Source organism: Coptis chinensis, chromosome 8 (genome assembly GCF_015680905.1).
Source record: "Coptis chinensis isolate HL-2020 chromosome 8, ASM1568090v1, whole genome shotgun sequence".
Lineage (NCBI taxonomy): Eukaryota > Viridiplantae > Streptophyta > Magnoliopsida > Ranunculales > Ranunculaceae > Coptis > Coptis chinensis.
The window spans coordinates 77416202-77434062 of NC_141463.1; the positions used below are offsets into that span (position 1 = coordinate 77416202).

At 35.9% G+C, this 17861-nt stretch overlaps 2 long non-coding RNA genes across 2 annotated transcripts; both read left to right on the top strand.

Annotated features, from left to right (window-relative positions):
* The first annotated feature begins 2364 nt into the window (after positions 1 to 2364).
* LOC147483176 (uncharacterized) lies at positions 2365 to 16622 on the top strand. The gene is made up of 4 exons (XR_015204656.1): positions 2365 to 2473; positions 10585 to 10621; positions 10775 to 10845; positions 15896 to 16622. It is a non-coding gene; the product is annotated as an uncharacterized LOC147483176 (long non-coding RNA).
* LOC147483177 (uncharacterized) lies at positions 5672 to 7137 on the top strand. Its single transcript, XR_015203935.1, has 3 exons — positions 5672 to 5754; positions 6294 to 6408; positions 7005 to 7137. It is a non-coding gene; the product is annotated as an uncharacterized LOC147483177 (long non-coding RNA).
* Positions 16623 to 17861: the final 1239 nt, after the last annotated feature.

Here is a 17861-nt window from a genome sequence, read left to right on the forward strand (position 1 = left end):
TACTTCAAATTATCTTCTCTGTCCTCGATTAGAATTTTCAGACCATCACTGGAAGTTACACATGATACCGCAACATATAGTTGGCCATGGGAGAAAATAGTGTTTCTAAGATAAACTCCAACATTCTTCAACGCATTTGTCCTTGGCTTTTGTTTATTGTGATTGAATAGCAAAGTTTTATTGGGTATTCTCTTCGCTTCAAGATGAAAGGCCACTTTGTGTTTTCAGACAAAAAGTCTATCCGATGGATAGTGAGTCTGTCTCCTCTATTGCTTCCAGTAATAATTTCAGCTTCCAAAGCAAATTTTGACAAATCAATCACTATAAGTCTCGTACCATTGCAAAGACCTTTGCTCTGGTTTATGTTTCTAAGAAGCATTATAGGTGCTCATCGTTTTAGCTGAACCAAATGATTAGCCATTCCTGGGAGCTGGAGAGTGTTGAGGAATTTAGTAGGATACAAAAGATCTTGATTTGCAACCTTATTATCTGAAAGCGGACTTAATGTGTCTACACTTGAGTAACTAACCAATTCTCTAGGAACTAAAGATAGGACATGAGAATTTATTTCATCTACTGATTCATTTGTAGGTGTTAGAATGCACCTATCTCTAAGATACTCAGCATCATCATATTTTTGTAAAAGATCTGTGTACACCATCTTCACAATGTTTTCTATCCCATCACCTTCTAATTGAATAAGAATGTCTTATGGGATTTTAATCCAAGTAGGCTCTTCTCCCTCACACAGTGATCTTCTTGGAATTGTGCCTTCACTAATAGATAATATCCATTTGTTGAAATCTACATCTGATTGTCCAGATTCTCTGTTATGCAACCGCATGTTAATTGTCAAACGAAACACCTCTAGGTAACACCATAAGTAGGATCTGTTTATGGATGCAGAAACAATTGTTTCTCTTGAACCCTTTTCGATAAATGGTAATATTTGTCTAAAATCACCACCAAAAAGAATAGTTTTTCCTCCAAATGGTTTATTCTTGAGCTTTATATCATTTTTGACATTATATCTCTAAAACTATTGTCAATGGCCTCGAAGTCAGTCTTTTTACTCATAGGTGCTTCGTCCCAAATAATTAAATCAGTTGCTACAATCAGGTCTGGCAAGTGAGTTCTTTTTCTAATGTAGCAAGTTTTAGACTTATCTTTCTCCATTGGAATTTTGAATCTTGAGTGAGCTATACTACCTGCATGAGCACCATATAGCAAATATTAAAAAATGTAGTAATGATAATAATAACACTAATAACATTTATAATAAAGACAATAATATATTTTTTTAAACACCTGGCAAAAGAAGCGATGATATGCCTGATGATGCAACTACAAGCACTATTTTTCTCTGTGATCGTAACCTTGCAATGATCATATTCCATAGATATGTTTTCCCCGTACCTCCACTTCCATATACAAAGTATAACTTCCCTTTACCACTCTCAACAGTAGCAATGACAGCGTCAAACACCTGTCTTTGTTCAACATTCAATCCAATGTGCAATTCTTCAAATTCTGCAAGGAGTGCTTCAAAATCATAGTTCAATTCCTCCCATAGTAACCTGTTATCTAGTGGATCTGGTTTTGGAATATCAAACTGGAAATCAGCAAGTGTTCGGCCATTTTCTTTCATATCATTTTCAAGTTCAAGAAGCGTACATTTTTTTAGTTCCTCATTGGTTAATTGTAGTTGATTAATCGTTTCATAGCCAATATGCCATCCGAAAGCATCTCCTAATGCTGATCCCACAATCCAACTGTGTCAGATACTTGACAAAATAGTAAAATTGTAACCAATAACTTGCGCAATGATCTACTGTTAGACCATTTAATTTTCCTGCTTCTTTAATCGTCGAGTGCCATTCACTGTCACGTTGTAGCAATCCACGCGCACGACATACTGATTTGAAGTCTGCATAAGTTTTACCATGCACAGTCCTTATATCTTCAAAACTCTGTGGACCTTTTACTATATTGAGAAGCATACGCAAGTAAAACCTTTTACCTTGCGTTGGTTGTGCATAATATATCCTACCAATTTTGATGCCATTATGAGCTCTTTCTGTCCAGATCTGCAAAAAAATATGACAATGTTAAAGATTACTTTAATTTTTGTTTCCGATCTAACAAAATTATAATTCATACCTTTGTGTCTTTGTGCCACACAAATTCTAATAGGAAGTCAACATAAGTTAATTGTCGAGCTTTTTCACTTTTCTGATTAGTAAGCATCCATTCTGTGACCATTGTTCTCTTAGCCTTATCACTTTGTATAACCTGAAATGTATTAGAACTATCACAAAATACAACATTTTGTTGATTCTCAAGATGATAATTCATTCTCTCAACAGATGGATCTCGAAACTAAATGTCAAAATCAAAGATTCTCCAGCTTCCTTCGGATGCAGAGATATATCGAAAGTCCAGATAATGTTTGATTTCATCAACTTCGTGAATGGTACATTTTCTTGTATTTTTGTCGTACTTATAAGTCTCCTCAATAATGCCTGTAGCTCGATCTGGACCTTTGGTAATATACTTGAATAAGTATTTAATCATCCGTGTACGATTGCAATGCTCAACATTAATGTGAGACTGAAATTCCTTGCTGAGTTTAGGATTGTAAGGAACAACCCATCTATTATCAATCTCAACTGGGTTATAGTGACCAACCATTACAGTGCGCTTGTTGTTTCTGCTTCTTTTGTATACAACAAAACCATTTTCATCAAATTTAGTCTCACTGCAAAAATCTTTAGGGAAATGTCTAGAACATTTGTTCTCTTTCATGCAAGGAGAACCCTTTTTCTTTTCACCACACGGACCATGAATCATTGTACTGACTATATATAGTTTCGTAAAGTATCGGATATGTATCTTTGTCAGATAATTCTGCTGAAATCAGCTTGTCTATATTGGATCCAGTTTTAGGTTTGTCTTCCGGATGCAAAAATAGCAAAATGTGAGCATGTGGCAACCTCTTTTCTGAAATTCAATAACTTACAGCACTGTGAAAATAATAATAGTTAGATATTAGTAAAATATTTGTAGAATTAATAATATCATTGCGTATTGTTACCAATTCTTCCTTACTTAGTTTTATATATGTAAAATAAAAAAGGTAATTTTAAATAGTATGTACCTACAATGACTCTACCAAAATGATTCCCATAACGGAGTCACTACAACAAATATGACATATGACATCGCTAATTTTACATCACTTTCAGCGAAGTGATGTCATAAGAAAACTATGACATCACTTTTCTTAACATGTGATGTAATAATTATCATAATTTTTTTTTAACATCACTTATTTCAGAAACTGATATAGTAGAGTTGTACAACATCATTTTAATTAGTGATGTTGAGATAATGATGTAGTAACACTTTTTACGTCACTTTCATTCACTTATAAAGTGATGTAATATCTATGTATTCAACATCACTTTAAAGGTGTTGTCACTCGTATCACTTATAAAGTGATGTAATATCGATATATTCAACATCACTTTAAAAGTGAATTTGCCAAGTTTTCAAAATCACTTATAATGTGACTTCTAGAAGTATTATTATTAATATACCTCTTAATTAAGTTAATTAGTTAGAAAAAAAAAAACCATCTAAAAAATTAGGTTAAATAGAAATGAAACAGGGTGGACGCTGGTTTGCTAGACTAGCCGCCCTTAAACGAAGAATAGAAAATAAAAAACCGCCACCAATACTCAAAAGGCTTCAACCCCCACTACACCATAACATGATATTTGTAACACACACTTTTTTTGCTTTGTCACACTTTTTTGCCGTTGGTAAGTCGCCTATGCTTAATAAACGTTTCGAATGTCGTTAAGTGTTATTTTAATTCGGTTGGTTTCTAAAATTAATTTGTAACACTTATTAATTGCACCAAACTGTGTGAAAAGGGTTGCAAATCCAAAACCCATAAACAACTTCTGAAATTTCGGAGAGCCAAAACCAACACAAAATCGCTCTATTATTTTCCACAAACCAGAGAAACACAACCATCTCTTTCTCACACTTCTTCTTCTAAACTTAGGTTTCCTTCTCTTACGCCACCTTTCAATCTTCTCAAAACAAAAACACTTCTGGATCCGCTTCTCAATGTTCTCTCTTGGACGCTTATTCAATCTTCTCTCTCTCTGCCGATTTAGTAAGTACCCATTCGAATCTTCAACTATCACTTTGAATTCTATTTTCCATTTTATAGGGTTCCATTGCTAAACTAGGGTTGATACCAATTCGATTTTAATTTTCTTGCTTCAAAGGTGCAATTTTTATTTTGAATTTACTTGGTGGTTTTGCTTCATTTTATTAGAAGGCTTGTTGAATTTACTTGGTACATAGAATGAAGCACTTTCGTGGTTGAGAATAGCCGCCTCAAGGAAGATTGGGATAAAGTGCATTAATGAAATTGTAGTCAAGGTCAAGATGAGAAATCGTAAGATTGTTTAAGGAGAATATTGTGTTACGAAATGAGGTAGTTTCTTCATATATGATATTTTATATTTTATTGCTATCACCAATGCTAAGACCATCTTAGCTTAATCATATTGCACTATGAGTTTCGACGAATACCCGTGTAGTTTTATGAATTTTGAGATAGTATCGATAGGGTGTTATGTCCCAAGTCCCAACCTAACGGCCTCGGTGGTGATGATTTCATCTTTTTATGTTTCTTGAGCATATGTAATTGTGTGGTTCCTTACAATTCCCAAATAATAAAAAAGTTCTCTCTTGGAAACTTGATCACTATTCACCGAAGATTTTCATACTCTTTTAAACAATTTTGCAGCTAGAAAGAGCAACCGCCATTCTTTGGCAACCTAGAAGATGCACGCCGGATGTCTTCATATCAACACATGTCAATGATTGCTTGGACCTACAAGCTGCAAGGGGTGATGCCGACGTAACTAGCACTTCTTCCTCGTCCCGATAGTATGAAGAGAGTATACAAAGACCAAATTCATACTTGGTGCAAAGATCCTTATTTTGTCGAAAATTACTTGTTGTTTCGTCTTTTTAGGATGGTTATGGGAGGGGAAGGCCTAATGTTCGAAAACATGTACGCTTTTTCTAACTTTTCAAGTTACATTGGGAGGATTTTCTTTGTGCATCCTATTTGTGACCTGTTTTTGTTGAGTCGCTTTACAAAGACTTGTTTATATATGGAGTATCTTTGCTACATAGCTTTAGGAAGTCTTCGGGCTTGATAATTGTTTCTTTTCCTGGTTTTGTGTGTTCGGTGCCGGAATGGGTACCGCGCTTTGTTGCTAATGGTGTTGTTGTTACCGCCTGGTGCCGGCCGCCCATGGACCTCTTGGTGCTTGCTTGGGGCGGGGTGTTCTTCATACGGTGTCTATCTTGGTGTCACTACCACTACTGCCTACTACCGCCATGGACCTCGCTTGTTGGGTGTTGCTTTGGTTGAACCTCGGCCGGTGCTTGCTATCACCGGTGGTGGTGTCGCCGGTGCCTTTGGTGTTTAGTTCTTCTATGAAGGGCTAGGTACCCTAATGTAATTAGGGATTACCAATCAAAATATATAAAATATATTGTAGTTTTTGCACTTTTGCTGACTTTAAAATCTTTTCCATGTGTTTTGATGGATGAAATATGATTTATCTTACGGCCCCGAATTAAATTGGGGACTTTGATGGGTGTATTTGTACCATGCTTGCAAAATATAATGGGAATCATCTATTTTATCCGATTTTCTTGGTAAATACATCTACCCTATGCTATTAATTATTATCCGTATTAGTCCGTAACGGTAGACTTTGCATGTATAAGTTAGTAGATCAGTTGGTGTGTCCAATTCTATTTTCAGAAATCAAGAAAGAATGTTAAGGGTGTAATATATGGTCAGTTAGGATTCTGATCATTGTATAGGAACCTTCTTGTGGATATGATACAACTAATCCTATCGAATGATTCACCTGTTTGAAGAGAGATTAGTATGTATCCTACGAAAGAGACAATGATGGGAAAGGAATTTAACCTTGGATAAGGTATTAAAAATGATTTGAAGAAATAGAACAAAATAGGTGGTATGACATACAATATAAAGGGTTGTAAAGTGAGAACTCTTGTGGCTGACGTCATTCACAAGGGATTAAGGCAAGAATGGTTAGGAGAACAAACAACTGAGGTTCTGTCTTAGATACGATTTTTTTGCTTTTGTTGTTGTTGTTTTTTCATTTTTTAAACGTACTCTCTAGTAGTGTTAATGGAAAAATACTACCCTCTTCCCTTTTCAGGATAGTTGGTATGGCTGGCATACTAGACTCGTTATTGTTAGTCTCCTTTTGTGGCTTGTGCACTTTCTTGACTACATTATCGTTAAGTGCTATTGCTACTAATGGTGCAATGAAGGTATGTGATACACGAATTATGCCTTTTATCATTTTATTGATTATTGCTTGTCCACCTTTTTTTTTTGAATAATTTATTATTGCTCAAGTTCGTGTTAGTATGAAAAGAGTATTGTAACTAAATTATGTAAAATTCTGTTGTAATGAGGCACAATTAGAAATCACCAAAGTATACATCCGTGTTGTAACTTGTAACGGATTCAGACTTTCTGTGATTGTGTACAAATTAGACACCTGTAGAAACAATATAAGGAGGTTATCTATGACTTATGTCTGTATGTTGAGGATGAAAGACTTGGACACACAATAAGAAAAGTTTTGAAGGAGAATGTCTAATTTTTTTTCTTCTCTGATAGAAATTTTTCGTGGATCAAATAGTTGTATGTATATGGAGTAAAACATTGGAGAGACAGGTGGATGGTGGATGTTATCTTCCTCCTTTTTATGTAATGTATAAGGAATAGAATCTTGGAGAAACAACAATGAATAGAATTTCCTCCTTGCACCTCAATCGAAAGTGTAATCGGGTCATTCTTTTAGGTCTTGCAATAGATGTTGATTCCTTTCTTACCAGATTTTTCCTTTTGTATCTTCTAGGGTGGTGGACCATATTATCTGATTGGTCTAGCTGTTTATGGTCAGTGGGAAAAGAATCCCAGTTTCCTCATATCCTATAGTTGTTTGGATGGAAGAGCCATTAGTGGACATATGTACTTGCATTTGAAGGTCCCACTTGTATTCTCATTTTTTTTTTGTATAACATTATTATTATTATAAAATTAAAAAAAGAAAGAAGTTACATGGAAGGCCGATGGATCTTCTAGTCTTTGGGCAAGTTTCCAAAGTTAAAGTAAAAAAAAAACTGACTAATGAGAGGCCAAAATCTTTAATCAAAGACAAACCTCGGACCTTAGTTAATTTGAAATGAAAATTCAAGGTTATTTAATAAATGAAGTTGCTAGGAGGATTGCAGAATGCAGACCAAGAATAGGAAGATAAGTATACAAATGGACACTCTGAGCATTTTCCATTGGTATTTCCAAGTTGTAGTTGTGATTTTGTTATGAAAATACCTCTAACCAATTGAAGATTATCTGCATTTTCTTTTCTTTTATAAGTTATCTTTTCTTTTAGTTTATGCACTAAAATTAACTCGATAAATGGTTCCAATCTTTGCACAAATTTGGAATCACGGGGGTTGAGCTCAACGACATTTAAAGACAATTTGAGTTCAGAATTTCAACGCACCAACAATGTAGGGGTACCGATCCTGATGGATCAATTGACAGAATTTTAAGTAAGCAACACAAAAATGCTTAATGGTTTTCGTGCGGTGTATACCTATTCTCGCTTTTGTTATGGTGAATATGTGACTTATTTGGGATCTTATGGGCTCCCTTTAATTAGTGTCACTATTGTTGGATAGATTCAGAGCTTCGTTCTTCACACTTTTGGATATGCTTTTTATGTCTACACACATTGCCTTTACCATGTAGTATCTAGTATTGAAGTGGGTCTTTAGTGGTGAAGTTGATTTTGTCATGGCTGATTTCACTTGTTTCTTTAGATTCATAAATTCATTATATGTACAACCAAGGGAATCAACTCATGGACCTGGGTGTCAAACATTTTTTTTTCTTTCTTCTTTTCATTTTTTTCACTTGTTTATCTTGAAGAGAAATAGATCTTCTACCCAAGTTCAATCCAGGGAAAAACTACCTTTCTGTTGCTTTATAATCTTGTTTCAAGTGGCCACTGAGTTTTTATAAATGTTCATTTCATATATGTTTTTGTGCAATTGGTGAATCTTGTTGGATTCTCTCAGAAGCAAACTAACCTCCTATTCTAGATGACTTCTAAGTTTTCTAATAAAATTGTTCACCATTCCAAAGTGCATTGGTGGGTCTTTTTTCCGTTGTTCTTTCGAATTATGGCTGGTTCAAATCGTTCGCCCCGCTTGAAAGATACTCAGCGTTAGATGCCGGTTGGAACCCCGTCGCTTCCCTTACGACAACCGCTTTATATTTAATCTAAATGGTTGTTATTTGGAGCTCTCGCAACTAGAGAAAAGCTCTTGAAAGACAGTACTCATTTTTTTCAAATTTATTATTGACTTTAGATGGATTGTGTCTCTTACATTCGTTTCTTGGGATTCAGGATCCCTTACTTGAATTTCACCTAGTTGCCTCTCAAGTGTGTGTGTGTTTTCCCCTTTGATTGAAAGTGAGAAATATTAAGAATATGATAGGAAAACAACTTATAAGCATACAATTAGCATTCATCAAAAGAAGAGAAAGGCTCATCAATTATTAATGTACACAATATAGTTTACTTCTCACATTGACAATCTCTCAATTATGCTCAATCCTCGCATAGCTCCACAATGGCCTAAATCTTGTTTGAAATGGATACCGTTCATTTGATCTTCCAAACCACGCTGAAACTGTTTGCAAAGATCTAAGACAGTTAGTTGAAAAAAACATAGTCACAAGGTCGAAAAAGGTTTTGTTTCTTATAACATATTTTCTACGGTGTATCATGTATGTAATCGAAATCGGTTCCATCACTTGAGGCAAACCGCCCTTTCGGTTCCATATTTGCAACATTCTTACTGTACCCCTTAGATTCTTTTAACCATGCTCCCTTACTAGAGTATCTTTTTGATGCTCATCGTGTTTTTTGCTCTTGAATTATAATTTAGCAAAAAGTTGTATTATTAATATCCTGTCTTAACCTTGGACCATAACAACGGAGTGTCGACATTGTTTGTTTAGGTCTATATTTTCCTCATTCCATTGGTTAAAACCTTCTTCCAAGTTATAAATTCTTGTCATATACAGGCAGACTATGGATCTGATATTTTTCCTTGTGCTCTCCTCTTTTGCCCAAAATATAGTTTCTGTATTACTACCTTTGACATATAGCCAAGTTGAACGTGCAGGACTGTTCGATGCGACATCACTGGTTCGCCCTCTCTTGCAGCTAGTCATATGTTGCATCATATCAGGATGCACTACATCTGTTATTTATAAGATGTTACGGCATCTGTCTTCTGCCGCCTCATTTATAATGTCTTCCTCACTTCATTTAACGCATCACATGTTCTAGGTTGAAAATAATAGGAGTACTGAGCCTTACATATTTGACCATGCTAATATCTCCAGACATGCTTTGAAGAATATTTCTCTTAGCGAGTCTCCAAGGGTTTGTTTGTGTAAGATGGATGTAGGAAAACTTGTTATGCTATGAAGTACATTATTTGACTGCCAGGTTTTGTTCCTTGTATAGCCTATCTTGCTTCTCTTGAAGATCCAGACATTGACAAACTATTCTTCCATAAGTACAAGTCTGCATTGATTTTATAGTACAATGTTTCATACTGCAGAAAAAAGAAAATAGAGTGATTTGTTAGGCTGTGATAGGTTCTTGGATTAAATTGATTGCATCAAGCCAGGCTGTGATAGGTTCTTGGTTGGGTGATTGTGGTTCTCTTTGGCTCATTTCGGTACTGCAGATTAGATTTTGTTGGTATATGTAGGCTCATTACAATTATTTGTATATAGTGTAATATTTGTAATTGGAGATGATATTTGTGTGATGAATGTGATTTTAAGATACGTTTCATCTTTATTTGATGATAAAATATTTATTTGATGATAAATGACCAGGAAAATGGTATTATATTGGGATGATATTGGTAATTTTATTTTATTATTATTATTATTATTTTATTTTTTTTTTGATAAATGAGACATCACTTTTAAAGTGATTTATAGAGTTATTTCACATCACTTTACAAATAATTTGGAATTTAAATGAAACGTCACTTCTTAAGTGATGTTAATCGACTTTATTGATTTCACTTAAAAAGTGATGTTAAACGTTATAACATCATTTGTGGACATCGATTAAAAAGTGATGCAACATTATAACATCACTTGTGGACATCGATTAAAAAGTGATGCAAAGTTATAACATCACTTATAGACATCAATTAAAAAGTGATGTGAAGTAACATCACTTGTGGACATCGTTTAAAAAGTGATGTGGAAAACCTTGACTTTTCACGTCGCCACCAGTTACATCACTTGCAAAAGTGACTTCGTATATTTTTGACATCACTTATGGAGTGATTTTAAATGTCTTTTTTGTTGTAGTGAGTCTTTTCATTATGTAGTCCAACTTTATTTTGAAAGCCCGACATCCAACATCTGGTACGTCCTTTAATTTTAATCCAGGGTCATACTTTAAAGAACTCTTTATTTCTTCCCAATGTGGATTGCAAGTTACAGTTATGAAAAGATCAAGGGATCCTGCCCATCTACATATGGCAATAGCATCTTGATAAGTCTGCACCATATATCTAGGTCCTCCTATAAATGATGATGGAAGGATCAAACGCTTTCCAATCAATGATGCCGAGGAATCTCCTGTAAAGGTAAATATTTCTCGAGTTTATCATATTGAAATTTTCTATTATACAGATACAAAAGATAAATGTTATCTAAAATATGATATTTATAATACCTGCAACAACTGCATCCATTAAATGGTTATACATATCAGATCCAATGGTAGCTTGATTTGAAAGATACCATTGTAACCTAGAATGTTGAATACACGTATAACCATCAACAACGTAAGTTAGACAAAGACGACCACCTATCCACAATGTTGGACTTTCTCTAATTCTTCTTTGCAAACGGAAAGCATAAAATTGTCTCATGGTAACAGTACACCTCTTTTAACTATTTTGCACATTGTTTATAGCAACTCCTCTTAGCAAAATCCCATCTCTGTAACCATCTTCTATAACTCGTTTATTCTATGTAGAGCATCTCCTTGAGTCTCAACAATTATGTCCCTGTGATCAATAATTTCTAAATCATCTCCTACTATCAAAGCTGCAACTTCAGATGAAGTTGGCAAATTGTATAACCTTCCATCAGCGATGCGATTATTAATGAGTCTTAAACGAACAGGAAGGACATCATCTTCTTGAAACATGTCTCTTGCTGATCTAAACCACTCAACAATCACATTGTTTTCATCAAACATCTTCATCAATTGGTCAACAATTAATGGATCAGCAGTTCCTTCTTCTTTAAGAACAGCATTCATTCCATTTTGACGCTCATGTTCAATATCATAGATATACAATTGAGCAAATTGAGGGGGCTGATTTTCCAGAGGAAGAAGCAAACCAATTTTATGATGATTCTGACCACTAATTATGTATGTGTACGGACCACCCCATTATTTAAATTCTTGTCTATTTTACCGCCTGTAGAAGTAAACTGAAACATACAATTGTACACTCTCATATTCTCTCTGAAAGCGATAGGTCTAGATCCTCCTTGCAAGTCCATAAGTTTTGTTAACAAAGGAGGTGCAGACTCTAATAAAGATAGTTGGACTTTTCCATTTTGACAACAAATTGAAAAGGTAGGTACACCTTTATGTCCTTTGTTGTTTCTTTCTTCTTCCCAAACTATTGCTCCACAATATGAACATTCTTTATTTGGGGATCCAAAGTAAAATATCATTTACATTTGTAAATTTTATAATTCTAAAAGCAAATATATAAAAACGTTGTTATAAGTCTAACCTCTATGTTTTTTGTTATATTTCTTGTGGGCCAATATACTATATTTTCTTAATCGTGCCAATTTAGCATCAGATGACTTGTTTGACTCCATTTAGATGAAGCAAATGCTTGAATAAAAAGCAAACACATGGTAAAAAGGACTCATCTTAGTTCAAACACATAAGTAAATACTGGATATGTGGTTTTTCTACAAAAAATATGAACTCCAGATGATTGCTTCTTTTGGAAGAGGCAAAATAGGGGGTTAGGTAACTTATCATCTACTAAGATTATATATTACACTATGTCAAATTTATTGATGGTGTTCTTATTTGGTCAAAATTTCATCACCGTCCATTCTTTTGAGTGCACTGCAAACTGGGTGGTAATCTTCTTCATATTTGGATACAGGTGTTTGTAATTGATTAACTTCTTAAATGGGATCCATAACACCAAATCGAAGTCTCCGCATTGGGTACTCTTTCTCTCCCTTCACCTTGATTAATTGAAACTTTGTTAACTTAAAGATGTCTTAGGGAATTAGAAGGAACTGACGTCTCTCTCTAGGCTTTAGTATGAGGGTGGGAATGAAAAGACGAAGAGCTAATTGACTATAGTTACACAGATGAGAGTGGGAATGAGGAGGTCAAGGACGACTGTATAACTGCTTATCTTGTGAGATCGAAAGGTCTCTGGCTCTCTCCTTGGGAATAAGGGGCTTTTTGCTTTGGTTGTCTTCTTTTTGTGGGTTGTACTTGGGCATAAGGGGATTTTTTTTTTTTTTTTCCATTTAGTGTCTTACTGATAGACCTAGGGTTTAATTTAATGAACCTTAACTGGAGATGATTGCTTCTTTTAGAAGAGGCTAAATAGGGGATTAGGTTGGTTGACTGGGTGGGGCAGGTTATTCTCTACTAAATTGTACAATCTTAGAAACCTATACAACTATGTAAGAGTGTTTTGTTGTTGTTGATCCTAAGGTCATGTAAATACTGGGATTGCATATAATAAAGCTCTTAATTTTGTGATAAAACTCGTTTATGTATAACAAATTAGACTTAAAAAAATGTAATTCCATAAAAAGCTAAGGTGCGAAAAACCTGGACAAATAGCAGTTAGGCGGTTGAGTTGATTTAAGGAACCTCTCTGATCAAGCTCTATCACTCTATTAGCAGCAAATTTGAAGCAATCAAGAGAGGGGCACTTGGCACAGATGATTGAAAATATGAACTGAAGATGATTACTCTTTCTCTCCCTTCACCTTGATTAATTGAAACTTTGTTAACTTAAAGATGTCTTAGGAAATTAGAAGGAACTGACATCTCTCTCTAGGCTTTAGTATGAGGGTGGGAATGAAAAGATGAAGAGATAATTGACTATAGTTACACAGATGAGGGTGGGAATGAGGAGGTCAGGGACGACTATATAACTGCTTATCTTGTGAGACCGAAGGGTCTCTTGCTCTCTCCTTGGGAGTAAGGGGTTTTGCTTTGGTTGTCTTCTTTTTGTGGGTTGTACTTGGGCATAAGGGGATTTTTTTTTTTTTTTTCCCATTTAGTGTCTTATTGATAGACCTAGGGTTTATTTAATAAACCTTAACCGGAGATGATTGCTTCTTTTAGAAGAGGCTAAATAGGGGATTAGGTTGGTTGACTGGGTGGGGTAGGTTATTCTCTACTAAATTGTACAATCTTAGAAACCTATACAACTATATAAGAGTGTTCTGTTGTGGTTGATCCTAAGGTCATGTAAATATTGGGATTGCATATAATAAAGCTCTTAATTTTGTGATAAAACTCGACTTTAAAAAATACCCAAATTCAAAGTTAGTTTGGTAAGAAAGCGAGTAATTATTTTTTAAATAAAGACTATTTTAAAAACTTTGGTTACATAGCTCACTACGAAGAATGGATATTAATTGTCTTTAGGAAAACCCCGCAACACTCGAGTAGGCAAATTAAAATCTTTTTTTTTTTTTTTTTTATTTAGTCATTCCTCCTTTATGAGTTTGAAATTATCAAACAACTTAACAAATATTTACCTAATACTGCAAATTAAAATCTCTTTTTTTTTATTATTTAGCCATTCCTCCTTTATGAGTTTGAAATTATCAAACAAGTTAACAAATATTTACCTAATACCCCCACACAGTCAATCGAAATTAGATATTACGTTTCTTCAAATTAGAAATTGCAATCGAAATCAAATTAGAAGTTGACGTTTCTTCAATGTCCAACTTCTATTTCCTCACCAATTTCTCTGTATATATATTCACTTAATTTTTTTTGTCGAAGGGCTTTGTTTTTGTATTTCTATTGTCATGTTGAACACTTTGGAGAAACCGACGGTTCAATAGAGCACCGTGTGTTATTTCTATTTCAATTTTGCCGTTTGATTTTTTCTCCCATCTTTCATCCTTTGTTTAAGTTTTTCCTCGTATTACAATAAAATGGCATGTCGAAAAGTTTCTCCCATCCAAATTCGATATATCTGCTGTAACACTTGTGGACATTATATTGGTGAAGGAACAAAGTTCAATGCACGTAAAGAGGAACTTACCCAGAAATATTTTAAGAGATATTAGAATAACTGGGTTCTATTTTAGTTTTGAGGGTGAGGAAGAAGAGAGTTAGTAGGAAGAGTTTGAAGGGTTTGGAGAGTCGAACTAGGGATTCTAAAAGAGAGATGGATAGAGTTGAAGTCTTTCAAGGATAGACGAGCTAATGTGAGTGGGGATGATGATATGTTGGAGGCGTTGAAATGAAAGGGTAAGGAGAATAAGAACTTGGATGATGAGAAGAATGAGGCTATTGTGAAAGCAGTTTTTAGGCCAAGATAGACGTTAGTATGTCATGAGTAAACTGTCTAGTTTCTGAACTATATATAGTCCACATAATTCCTTGTTCTTTGCTAATAGCGTTCTCCACAATTCTACCCAATTTTATGCCCCATAGTCTCCGGTTAAGTTTCTATCTTTGCCTTCGGAGGAGTTTGAGATTTAATTAGAATAAATTCTTCCAATGAAAAGTCCATTTATTTTCATCTAACTTGAATGTAGGAAACTTGAATTGATATGGCTTGTCTTTGGCAGAGGTTATCTAGAATCAGATTAAGGTGCATTCTTCTCTTAGTACTGTCAGAAACTGATACGTTGCTATCCATCTTTATTTAGAATCAGATTAAGGTGCATTCTTCTCTTAATACTGTTTTCTTAATCGGTAACCTACAGAGTTGCACTCTGTTTTGGTTGCCACAGTTAAATGGTCTTCTACCATTATACGCGGGGACAACATTGTTTGGCAAACAATTCAGATCAGAGCAATGAAATTTTTTAACTAGTTAAGCCGTATGATTTTGATGCTTGCTCAATGACTTTGAAAAAAAGTTGGAACCTTCTAGATCTGAATGAAGGGACTTGAAGATTTTTGTACTATCTCTACTTCATGGTCCTTCAAAATACTTGCAAGTCTGAATTACAATCACAAAATGACATTGCCAGAATGTCTCTGTGTATACCTTCCCAATGTACTTATGAAATGATTAGTGCATTGTGTCTCTGTTGTTGATGCCTTCCCACTAAATGTTTCTTCATGCTAGCATTGCTCTCTTCTTATTTCAATTGTGAGCATATAACAGTTTTGTCCAAAGTTATTGTTATGTTGTCGCAGTGTTAATATTCTGAAAATCAATGGAGTGGCAGTTTGATTACAATTGCGAGCATATAACAGTTTTGTCCACTGTACGATATCAACAAAAGATATTTTCATTTTCGTATTTTTGAAATGGATAGGTATTATGAAATTTTGTGATTCTTAAGCAGATTTTGAAATCTCATGTTCATTTACATTTTTTTTATCAGTTTGATTCCCAGTCGTTTTGATTCATGGAACTAACATATCAGGAATTCCCAAGGATCATGATATCTGCCTATGTCGAAATTTTGTGTCAAAAATCAAAATGGCTGGATAACTCTGCAGCCCTTTGAAAGACACAAAATTGCTTATTGCTTGGTAGGAGCACCTGCTGAAGGCTGGAGAAAGAAAACTTTTCGCATATCCTCAATTAAGGGTTTTAGGGCATTAGCACACAAGTAAGCTCAGTGAGGTATCTTATCAAACACAATTTCTTTAGTTTGAATCCATGTTTAGTTATCTTTGTAAACGTGTAGACGGTGTAGTTGTTCATAGAAGAGAACTGTTGAATATAATTTTCACAAATCACAACCACATTGTGTTTTCTAATTTTCTTAAACCCCCATTTGCCTTTAAATTTATTTTTAGTAACCCCACTGTAAAGGTGTGATTTGGTTTTCCCTTACAAACAGTCTTTAGAGGATTGGAATGGGTTATTGGATGAGACCGAGTTCGACTTGAGAGCGAACTGCCTACGTATCTTACTCTGGGTTTTATGGGGGAGAGTAGAATCAGGTCTGGCGTAGTTCATAGGAGAGGTATTTATAGAGATTGAGCGTGTATCCTTGCTCTCCACGTGTAAAGGGTGTCCTAAACGTGGGGTGGAGATTAGGATGGCACGTGAGAACTGTTCTCATAGGTCTGCTGTAATGATGTGGAGTGGCAATCTGTACAAGTAGCTTGCGGCCGTGATCAGTGGCTGACGGTCAAGATATGTACAAGTACTCTTTAGTCATGATTGTTTCTGTGTCACTTCCTAACGTAGTTCGCACGATATTGCGATCTGTATGTAGCGTTCTACTGGCTCATGGATGCGACCTGTATCCATAGGTCGATGTGTTATTTCCACCATGTTAGGCGCGTGCTGGATAGAGAATATCACTCCCCTACACAGCCCCCTCTCAGTAGGTTGTGAGAACGACCTGCTGAGAGAGATCGGTAGCGCGCGTGGAGTATATGAGAGGTGGAAATCTCCAGCGACTTGTGAGGATTGGCTCATGTTAACCATGTGAGCTAGTGGGTGCGAACGCGTTTGCTGCGGTGTGTAGCACGCGTGACACGCGATCCGGCGATTCGCAGAGAAAAAATGTGGCGCCCCGTTTTTTCGGGATGTGAAAAGACAGGACAGTTGGTTGAAAGTCGTGGGCAGCTAGGGCTAAGGTGTAATCATGATGCCTTGGAAACTGGAGGGGCGGTTGCTCAAAAATTTCACTTGCTCTGCTGATACTTCATTTGGCTGCTTCGTCTGGTATACAGAACTTCATTACCCCATCATCCTTCAGGTTAGTTCTCTACCATTTTTGAACCTCTTCTTCTTGTTTGGTGCTAAACCTCTGTGCTAGAGTTGTTAGGATACCCTGTTAGATACTAGTAGCTAGATTTGTTAGGTTTAGAAGAGAAAATGTCGGACTCCGATGATACTCGATCTAATGAGGTTCGCGAAGTTTCTCTTGGCTGGGATGACGAAGGTGATGAGAAAGATGAGTCTGTGTGTGAGATGGTTGAGAGTGATAATGAAGGCGAGGCGGCTGAGGGGGCTAGCAGTGAGGAAGATGTGGCTCGATCTGCGTCTGTAGCTGCTGAAGCTAGCACTTCAGGTCGCGGTGAGGGGTCGTCATCTTCGAGCGGCCTGCCGCCTCGGGCTGTGGATAAACATGCTTTGAGGGCGTTCCCATATCTGAGAAAGAAATATGGGATAACCATTAGCGATCTGGAGATCCATGAGCCCTGGCCGAACGCCCGGTTTTAGTGACAGTACACCCCACCAAATCATGGGGTAATCATCGTGAGGGACACCGAGGGCACATGGCGATACCGTTCTCCAAGCTGGTTTTGCGAAGTTCCCCGAACCGCTATGGCAAGGCTTCTCTGCTCGGTTTGTAGGGGAACACGTGGCGATTATTTAAGGTGTTTGACCTCTTGAACGCCAGTGGTGAGTACCGAATCGAGGTCGCT